At 33.5% G+C, this 11,216-nt stretch overlaps 1 protein-coding gene across 1 annotated transcript in view; it reads left to right on the top strand.

Moving 5' to 3' along the window:
* The window catches only part of LOC106789644 (suppressor of lurcher protein 1-like), a 46,657-nt gene that overhangs the window by 16,188 nt on the left and 19,253 nt on the right, over window positions 1-11,216 (top strand). The window lies entirely within an intron of this gene.

The following is an 11,216-nucleotide window of genomic DNA, read 5'->3' as shown; positions in this document are numbered from 1 at the left end:
AAATAATAAATAATATAATTTGAAATTGTGTATATTGATATGGAATACATATTGATATACTGCATACATATTAACCGTAGAACTACTACTACTAGATATTTATGTATACCCCAAGTAAACTTAAATTAAATGAAGATATGATCGTTTTTCAATACTTTAATTTATTTCAATCAATTTTTCACCGATTAAACTTTAATAAAAATGAATTTGCTCATCACCATTCTCTTTGGCATGAAAAAACAAAAAAAAATTCATTTTTATATTCACAATATCGATGGTATAACATTGATCATTTATTTCAATATAATTTTCTTTTTCTTTATTCCCTATATATATTTCTTTCTCACTCTCTTATTATACTGTATACAATTTATCATTAATTATTACGATTCGATAATAAGAAAGTAATCGTGTGAAAATGATATTAAAAAAGAAAGAAAGAAAGACAAAAAGGGAGAGATAAAATTAAAGATAAATCGAAAAGCATAAAATAACGTAATGTTTGAATGATAATTCGATTTTAATCCGAAATCTACAGACAATACTTTCTTCCCCATTTTCCCCCATTCAATGCTGAATATTATTATCACCGAGAAGATAATTAAGGATGCATGGTTGAAACGAGAAAACAAAAAAAAAATAAAAATAAAAAGAAGAAGAAGAAAAAAGGAGAGAGGGTGGAAGGGAGGAAGAAAAGGGTGGGGGGAGGGGGTCAGGGGGGACCACAAATGCGAATAAATAAAATTCCACCGTGATTTTTCTACGAATCTTTCCATTCTCGTGGTCTTCTTCCAGCAACCAACCCTCCCTGCTCCCTCCCACCCTTACCCTACCCTACCCTACCCCCTTTCGTCCACATCAAGTTCTTGCCGAGTTCGGTTGGATATTCAATATCCATCTTACAAATCGAGATGGACCTTGGATTTGCCATCTTCAAACAGGAATTCGCTTTGGTCGTACCGAGGAAGAGATTTCAGAATTTCAAGTAGTCGATTCGAGAAAATCGACGTCTAGAAACGATAAAAGCATCTTCCAAGATGGGTTGAAGGATTGGGAAAGGACGAGGAGGAGGAGGAGGGTGGGCGGTGGGTGGGGGAGGGTCGGGGAAATAAAAACGAGAGAGTGAAAGTAAAAATAATAATAAAAAGAGCAAGAAAGAAAGAAAAAAAAAATGAAAAAAGGGACATTGTCCTCTTTGAATCTTTATTCATTCTTAGAGAAATGAAGTAGGTATCACTTAAGTGCTATAATAATAATAATAATAATAATAATAATAATAATAAAAGGACAATTACCTTTTTCTTCTCTTTTCTTTTCTTATCTTATCTTATCTTATCTTTTCTATTCTATTCTATTCCTTTCATGATAGAAATGGGGGAGAGGAGGAGGAGGGAGGGGGGAGAGAAAAAAAAAGAAGAATCCTTAGAAAAGAAAATGAGGAGAAATAGTTCTTACTGTTATCTTCTTTTATCTCGATTAAAGCCAATAGCGTTGCAAGGATTCTCGCATAAATTAAAAGGGACGGTAGCTGGTAAAACGTTTACGGTGCATCGGTTTTTCTCTTCGGTATAATAAATTCAAAGTGTTCGTTCGTTCGTTCGTTCGTTCATTCGCTTTCGCCATTCCTGAGATACAAACTTTCAAATACGGAGTAATAGTAAGAGAGAAAACGGGTGGGTGGGAGGTGAGGAGGGGGGGGTGGTAGGGGTTCCTAACGTTGGAAAATGTAATTCTTATCGCAAAGATGCATTCAACTGTGGAAGAAGAAACGAATTCGTGGAGGCCGTAGAAAAGCGTGGAGAGTAATAGTATGTTTATCAGAAACTTAATTTTAAAGTGTTTTCCTTAAGACATAGAAGAAGAAAAAAGAAAAATTCCTAATTTTAATTTGGCAAATGTTACGTTTAATACTCGACGACACGAAAATCTATTACGTTTTATCTATCCGTTAGATCGAATAGTATTATTCTACAATTCTCCTCCTCCTCCTCCTTCTTGTTCTCTTTAATCGTTGCAATTGATTTTATGTACTTCGTAACATTTTCCAATGTCTAACAAAAACAAAAATAAATAATATGAAATAAATAACAGAGTTATATTATTTTACAAGAACGAGATATGGCAGATTACGTTATGGGTTTTATTTCCTCGTACTAGTCAATTGAATGTCCTGTGTCATTAAGGAAACAAACGGGGATTGGATACAATAAAAAAAATATACCATTTACCAATTCTAGAAATTGCCAATACCAACAGTGATTTGCTATTTCTCGGACTTGTAGTTTGGTTATACGATATTTTATGCAATTCTTGACAAGAAAAAGTTAAACACATAAATCGTAGTATCTTTATTATAATTATTATTGTGTGTGTGTATATATATATAATTAATATTTAAAAATAATATATTATATTTAATAATGTTCGTTAAAAATTGATTAATACGCATCGTAAATTATGCCACTCACTTTTCAATCAACAAAATTTAACTTCTCGCGCGATCGCGAATTGCATTTAAAGAAACGAAAAAGGAAGAAAAAAAATATAAATTCTCCTTTTTAAAAGATTACAAATCGATGAAGAAAAACGTAAAGAACAGGGTTTCATCGTGAGCGACGAAAAAAAAAAGAAAAAGAGAAAGAGAAAGAAAGAATCTCACGACGACGACGACGACGACGACGACGACACAACGACGACGACGTTTTATTTACGGAAGTGGATTTCTCTGCGAGAGGAAAAACAAAACAAAATAAAAAGCAAACAAATGAAAACAAAAATAAAATGGATGGACAGATAGAGATAAAGATAGATAGAAAGATAGAAAGAGAAAGAGACAAAAGGAGAGAGAAAGAATGAGTCATGATTCGTTGAATCCTAGAAAAGTTTTGCGAGTGGAAGATCCCATCCTACGTTCAAGGGGAAAAGACTATATCGAGTCCGACATATTCTCAGGGACGCGTTTCACGAAAACTCGTGGAAAAGGGGTCTCTGACGGATTTACGAGGTTGCCGAGGAAAACAAGGATGAGAATACGTCGAACGTGCACCACTCGATGGTGCGAAAATGAAAAGAATGAAAGAAAGAAAGCAAGATAGAAAGAAAGAATGGATAGAATAAAAGGAAGAGAGGAATAGAAGAAGAATAGAAGGGTGAAGTGGGTAAAGGTAGGGGTAGGAATAAGAAAGAAGAGGATAGATGAAAGGAAGGATCGGTTGAGGGGTATTGGTAAGGGTGGGCTGATGGTTTAAAGAGGAAAGTGCATCCGGAACATGCGGGATGAAAGTGGAAACGTAAGCGGAAGGGGATCGGGGGGTTAGAAATGTTACAGGGATGGGGTATTGGGGGAAAAAGGTTCGACGAATCGGCCCGTTGAACGTATACCTAAGTATCGTTTCGTTCCTTCGTGTCAAACGTTTGAAACTTGTGCACCCATATTCGCGGTAAAGCTTTAATGTAAGCCCCCACTATGACGTAGTAACAGCAACACACAACCGAGCTTTCGAACTTTCCCGTACGGATGCAATATTTCCAGCCAACTCTACGAAGTCGATACGTTTTGAACACATATCTATAGATATAGTAATGTGTACAAATATATATATATATATGTGTGTGTATATATATATATATATGTATAGTAGGACAGAGCAGAGACGTATATGAAAGAAGAGACGTTATAAAATCGGAGAACCGTTGCGATTCGATAGGGTAGAGGGTAGGAGAAAGGGGGGGGGGGACATGTGGGACGCTCAAATTTCCAACTTCAACTCTGAACTCATAGTCAGTGCAATCGAGATTTTTCGAAATCGTTATCATACATCGAGGAAAACTGACGATAGTTCGAGAACCGAGGGAGTATAGGAAGAATTTTTTCGCTGACGAATATCTTTTTTATCTTTTCCTATCTTTTTTTTTTTTTTCTTTTGATCTTGCGGTTTTGATAGTCTTATGATTTCTTTCTTTATTTCTTTGTTCTTTTTGTTTTTTTTTGAAATAAAATTTAATTACGAGAGACTAGGATATGTTAATTTTTGTTTTATTTTTTTTTTGTCTATGTTTTGGTTAAAAAGTAATGGGAATACTGCAGTGAGAATATTTTTTTTTTGTACGAAATTAAAAATGACACGTTGTTTTTCGATGTTTTAATTAGAATTTAATGGGAATCATGTTATCTCTCGACTTGTTTTAATATTATTTCGATATTTTTATTATAATTTAATGAAAATTATGTTTTCTTTCTCTCTTCAATTTGTTGAATATTATATATGCATATATATAATTAAAATTATATTATAAAAATATTCTATATATATATAAATATGTAATAAAATAGTACTCTCGATGTAGAATTTATAACAGTCAAATAACAAAGTCGAATAGCCACAGCTCGTTAACTGGACAATGGTGATCATAGCTATAAACTTTCATCTCGTACAACATATATATACATATACATATACATACTATACTATCTAACAGGAAGTTTTAGTTGTATTGTAAATTGTTGTTAGCAATATTACACGGCTAGTGTTCCAGTTCGTTACTTCTAATAAACGTTCGCTAAAAAATCGAATCGCATCGACAAGGAATTTCTTTTAAAAAAATAAAAAAAAAAAAATATAAAACAACCGCGAACGCGAAGAAAAAGAAAACAAAAATGTAAAAAAAATTACTTGTCTTATCTTTCTTTTTTTTTTCCTCTTTATTTCTTTTCATCAAACATAACACGTTATATGGATGTAATAATAGGATTTTGCTTGATTATTGTCCAAGTTTGGTCGTATCTTTGTATTTTTATGGGGTTATGGTACGTGCAAGTGAACAAGAACGCAAGGATTATCGGCAGGCAGGCAGGCAGGCAGGCAGGCTCGTTTCCTGAGATAAAAGGATTACAACTGGAATAACATCGTTCCTAGATAAATCGTCTCTTACTATCTATCGGGTCGAACGATGGTTATCTCGCGAGAATATACAGGGTGACTCGAAAATCTTCTTGGTAACATACAGAAATAAAGTAAGAAAGCAAAATAATAAAAAAGAAAAAAAGAAAAAAAAGAAAAAGAAAAAACCGGAAGGAAAAAGGAAACTTAATCTTAAATGGCCCTTTCTTTTTCGAAAAGGTCTACGTTCACTATTTCCCAAACCGTTTTGCATTTCACGAATTATTCTCGCCGAGGAGTAAGACGAGGTGTAGAAATCGTTATCGCTGATTACAATTGCAAAGTCGAAGGTGTAGAGTTGGTAGTAAGAAAAGGGAAGTTAAAGAACGAAATGGAAGATGGTGAATTATGGTGAAAGCATACTGACTGCCGAACAATTTCACTATCTCTTTCTTATATCTTTTTCCCTTTTTACTTGCTTTCTCTTTCTTTCTTTCTTTCTTTCTTTTCTTTTCTAGATACAACACGATCTCTTTTCAAATCTTTTGTAATGCAAATCTTAAGACAATTTTACGACGGTTATACGTTGAAAAAGGGTGTGATAAACAATCCCCATGACCGGTTTTGTAACCCATCTTACGAGTTCTTCTTCTTCTTCTTCTTTCTTTTCTTCTTCTTACAGGTTTTCACTATCTCTATCTCTATCCTTCTTTTAGCTCGGTGAAAAAAAGGGTATATGAAAACGTATAACTTGCTATACCGTTGGAACATAAATTGCCAGCTCGTATATACTTGAAAATTCTTCTAGACTGAACCTAGGAGGTATTATAAAAGTTCTTACTAAACTTTATCAATTTTACGGATTCCCAGCTTGTACCGATGGTGAGAGAAAAAAAAAAGAATCAAAAAAAAAAAAAAGAAGAAGAAAAGAAAAAAATGGAAAAAGAAAACCCGCCTATCTTTTTTCCCCCGTTTCTTTTCTTTTTCATTTTTTCCTTTCAATTACTCGACTCACCCAACTATCAAAGATTTAACGACTCGATCTTCAAAGATTTTTCTTCCTTCGTTTATATAATATAATCCAAGAAGATGTTTTCTTTTTTTTTTCTCAATATTAACTAAAGTTATATTATATTTTTTCAATAAAATATCATTGAAATTAAGCTAACAAATTTCATTTCGAATTATATATTTGAATTTATATCAATGAAGTATAATCACATTTATTATACGAGCTCGAACAAATCTCGAATCATCGGTGTGTGTACATATATATTTGTAAAATATATTATATATATATATATATATATTATATCTGTATGTATTCCGTATTTTATCATTTTACCCCTATCGTCGGGAAGAATCTCACGTTGCCATTCGAGTGAATAAAGAGAAGAGACAGCGATTTTTCGCGAATAGAGAAACGTCGTAGAAGAAGTGAACGGAAACAGGGAATACGATCTTCCTGCTGCTGGTACGATAGTAGAGAGAGTTCGGTGACAGTAATAATTCATAAAAAGTATATGGCCAAGGTGAACACACGTGTACTCGTGTGTACGTATATACTTAACATATACGTAACACACATACATGCATATACGCATAGATAATGTAAGAAGGAAGAAAGATACTTTCGTGTAAGTGGATCGAAAGCTTTACTTCTTTTTCTTTTTCTTTTTCTTTTTCTTCTTATACTCCTTCTCTCTTTCATAGTAAACGTAAAACAAGAATGGTTTTCTCTATACGGACAGGCCATATTTTTAATGCAAAATCTCAACTGAAATCTTATACCCGAGTTTTTCTTTTTTTCTCTCTATACTTTTCTTTATTCGTAACCAATGATACGTACGTAGATATTTCAATATTCGGTTTAGTTGATGGCCCGTTGTTATCCACTCTAGTTAGAATCATACGACAAGAATGCGAAGGTTGGACAGGTGGATGGACGTTTAGACTGTGAGGAATACTTTGAAAATTCCTTCTAACCTTAACAGTATTTCCGTGTGACAGCTCGCATTATCCGAATGCTTTGTTTTCATGAATACGTTCCTATGTAAATCCCGATTCTATCCGTTTTCCCCCGCCCCCTTTTCTACCATTTCAATCTCTTTCTATTACAATTTATCTTGAAATTCGTATCTGTTTGTGTGCGTGTATGTGTGTGTTTTTTTTTTATTAAATATTACCTCTACCATACGCATATTATAATTTTCTTTGCGATTGCAATTACGTCAATGATAAAAACTTCATTCTTCGTATATAAAAATATTGATGAAATATATTCCATTGAGATAATTTTGTAAAACTATATTTATTTATAATCAATCTTTTTTATTTTTATTTTTCTCTATCTCTTCTACGTTCGTTCCATTTCTTCTTTTATTATCCATTATCCTTCTACTAGAAAGAGATTTGTCATTTCCTTTTCGATATTTTATACGAATAAAATTGTCGTAATGAATTTTTAAAGAATCGTCAAATAATTTTTATGACACGCAACACATCGGATAAGAGAGATACGAGTGTGTCTCTGACATACGTCGTAAAAAAAAGTAAAAACATCTTTCTTTCTAGAGCACCGTGTATGTTACTATCATATATATATATATATGTTTATATGGTATAACCGAATGCATTGACACCGCTGCAATATATAGAAAAGACAAATTTTGTCGTTCGGTAAAGGTTTGAAAAATTGATGTCGTTGCTGCTCGTTCCTAACTGGATTTTATTGAGGGTAACGGCCAACTAAACGTACCGTTTTATTGGATAGTCGTCTACCATCACATTTCTATACTACTACTACTACTACTATGGGGAAAAATAAAGAAAAAGGAAAGAATAAAAAGACCGGATGTACGTTAACGTACGATGGTTATGAGTAACCACTACCACTACCACCACCACCATCACTTATATGACAGAAAGAGAGAAAGAGAATGAAAAACACCAAAATAGGCTTTTATACTACTCCTATAACTTATTGATTACCAAACCTGAACTTTTGTCAATTTCTTCTACACTGTGTATACGATTTTCTAAAGGGTATACGAAAATACTGAAATATATATTATAAGAGAACCTTACCAACGAACAAAAATCCATAACATTAAGGAAACTTTCCTAAGGTTTCAAGGAAAGAAAATAAAAAAAAAAGGTAAAAGATAGACAGAAAGTGAAATAATTCACCTCCATATATATATATATATATATATTTTTCAACTATTTGAAAATTTATCTTGAATTTTATTTCATTGTCTCTCTCTATCTATTTTCTATTTTTATCGCTTTGTCTTCTATTCTTTTTTTCTTACTACTTTCACTCTCTTTTCTTTTTTCTTCTTCTTCTTCTTCTTTCAAACTTATTCAAATTCTTTTTTAACGGGTGATCAATTACCACGTTATGGAATTCAATTTTATATATATATATATATATATATATATATTTGTCGCTAAACCGCGAGAATAAAACTTTTTTTCAACGAAGTATTTTATTCGTCTTTTCGCAAGGAGGTTAATAGATTTTTAATTGCTTTAAAAGCCGTTTTACATTAACAAACGCAACACATCTGACACGGATATATATATATATATATTCTATCCAATTTGAATGAACTAAATTACAATGTAAAACGAGCTATTAAAAATCTGGTCGGTTGGCACACCACTTACTACCACAACCACCACCACCACCTGGCGTTGATATTTAAGTAAAAATTCAAACTGACTCGTAGTCGAAACGTAACGTTTTCCAAAATGATTAAAACAAAACAAAAAAATGTAAAAGAAAAATCCAAATTCAATTTATTGACAATTCAATAGTCCCTTTTACTTTCGTTTTTATTTATTTATTTCTCTGGTCAGTCGTGACTTGTCATTTTTATATAAAAAGGAAAAATAAAAATAAAAATAAAAACAAAAAGCACCCACCCACCCTCTCTCTCTCTCTCTCTCTCTCTCACACCCTCTTGTTACACTCTCTATTTCTTTTATTCTTTCTTTCTTTCTTTTTTTTTCTCTTTCTGTCCTTGTTACTCTTTGTTTCGGTCAAAGCCAGTATAATTGAGGGGCCACGTAGCAACAACGACGACGCCCCTGTTCTGTGGAAACAAGCGACTAGATCGGGCGCGAAAAAAAACGAAAACAAAAAAAAAACAAAAAAAAACAAAAAAAAAGAAATAAAATGACAAGCAGGAGAGAGAGAGAGAGAGAGAGAATTTAAAGTGGACAGCGAGCGAATGAGTGAGCGAGTGAACGAGTGAGAGAGAGAGAGAGAGAGAGAAAGAGAAGATAGAGACAGGAGAGTGATGATGGGGAGGGGGGTCAAAGTAGGAAGGGGAGAGAGGGTAGTTGAAAGAGGAGGAAGAGGAAAAGGAAGAGAAACGACGCAAACACGGTCATTTCGAAATGAAAACCAACCCCCCGCCCCTTTCCTCCCCCTTTCCACGAAATGCGAATCAACCCCGCGGTAGTTGGAAAAAACAAAACCCTCCCACGACCACCCCAAAAAACCCTCCAAACCCCCTTATCCTCTCCCGCAAGCCCGAAAAAGGAAGAAAAAAGGTTTAGAAGGGGGAAAAGGGTTCCACAACCAATCCTTCCCTCTCCCCCATCCCCCATTCCCCATCTACCACCAACAGGCTGCCGGATATCAAACCGTCACGGCTGAAACCAGTGATGGAAACTTTAATTTGGAACAGCAAGGGTTGTGCAGCACGCGTGTAACGCTCGGTGTTTGGGATACACATCCTGTTCTGCCGGTTGGATCGTACCAAAAAAAAAAAAAAAACAAAAGAAAAAAAAAAAGACCCAGCAGAAAGTTCGATTTCGATTTCTCTCTCGTTAGCCAGAGAGAACCCCACGGTTTTAGTTCATTTCATGTGAGAGAAAATTTCTAACTCTCTCCATCTGTCTGGTCCGCGTTGTTGTTAAGAATTACGTTATTGTTCTTTTCCTCTGTCGATTTTTTTTTTTCTCTAAAAAGAACATCAAAAACAAAAAAAAAAAAAGAAAGACAGAAAGAATAAAATCAATAAACAAACAAACGAACGAACGTACGAACGAACGAACGAACAAAAATTGGAAGATAATCGGTACGAGCAACAACTCGGCGAATTGTTTCTTGATTTTATTTTATAAATTTTCTAGGAATTTCAAAAGCCCCGCCCCTGCTCCCTCCTCCACCCTACACCCTTTCGTTCTTTTCTATTTTTTTCTTTTTCTTATCGGTTGATTTTCGATTCGTTCGTACGTTCGAACAAGTTTTCCTATCAAGGATCGTAAATATAAATGGTTTTTTCTTTCTACTTTAAAAAATTCGATGCTTCCATAAGAAAACTGTGTGATCCGATGTTTATTTATTGAATTTTAATTCAACGTTTCTCATTCATATATACCTGATTATTATATATCGGAGTAAAAGTAATTAAATATGCATGAGTGATTATTAATAATCTGTACGATTAATTAAACTTCGAGTTCTCGTATAATACGGTACCGACTTTTAATATTCCGGAATATGCAACAGCAGCAGCAATTGCAATAGTAACTGGTTATTCGTATATATAAATTAAATTCGTTTAATTTAACAAAACTTGTATGAGTTTGAAAAAATTAAAAAAAAAAAAGAATAAAAAATGAAGACAAGGAAAGAAAGAATTGTTTGCTCGATCTGTAGGAGAAGAAAAATTGTCGACGTCGTATCAAACGTCTAGTTGTACTACTATCTCATTCGCATTCGACTAATAAACATCAGCTACGTCTGACCAAAAACTTACTTATACTACTACTTTTACACGCGGTACTAAAAATGACCATTACCGCAAACTTGGTTAATACTACTTGTCGCATTTTCCCCGAATTATTCATACGATTAAACATATTCAACAGGACTCCTACTATTATACTACTACTACTACTACTACTACTATTACTATTACTTCTTCCTCGGTTTTGTCAAAATTGTTCGTCCAACTAAATACTCGGCAATACTACTACTACTACTACTATTACTACCACCACCACCACCACCACCATCACTTTCAACATTTTACTAAAATTGTTCGGCCGACTAAATACACCGTGGCTCTATCACTTGTTTAAATTAAACCAAAATTGTTCGTATGACCGAAATAGTCACCGTCTCCCCCGTAGTCGTAGTCGTCAGTTTCTATTACTTTCTTCATTTAATCAACATTGTTCATTCGTGCAAAAAGTCAACTACCAAACAAAGTTCTCACGACGTATACACATAGCAAAAGAAACAATTTTAATTTACATAATATAAACGTAAAGTATTATAGTAACTTGTTCAAATATATATATATATATATATAT

The sequence above is a fragment of the Polistes canadensis genome, unplaced genomic scaffold (genome assembly GCF_001313835.1).
Source record: "Polistes canadensis isolate GaletaPanama2010 unplaced genomic scaffold, ASM131383v1 scaffold_194, whole genome shotgun sequence".
Taxonomy (NCBI): domain Eukaryota; kingdom Metazoa; phylum Arthropoda; class Insecta; order Hymenoptera; family Vespidae; genus Polistes; species Polistes canadensis.
The sequence above is the reverse complement of the archived record's forward strand: the minus strand, read 5'-3'. Positions and strand labels throughout refer to the sequence as shown.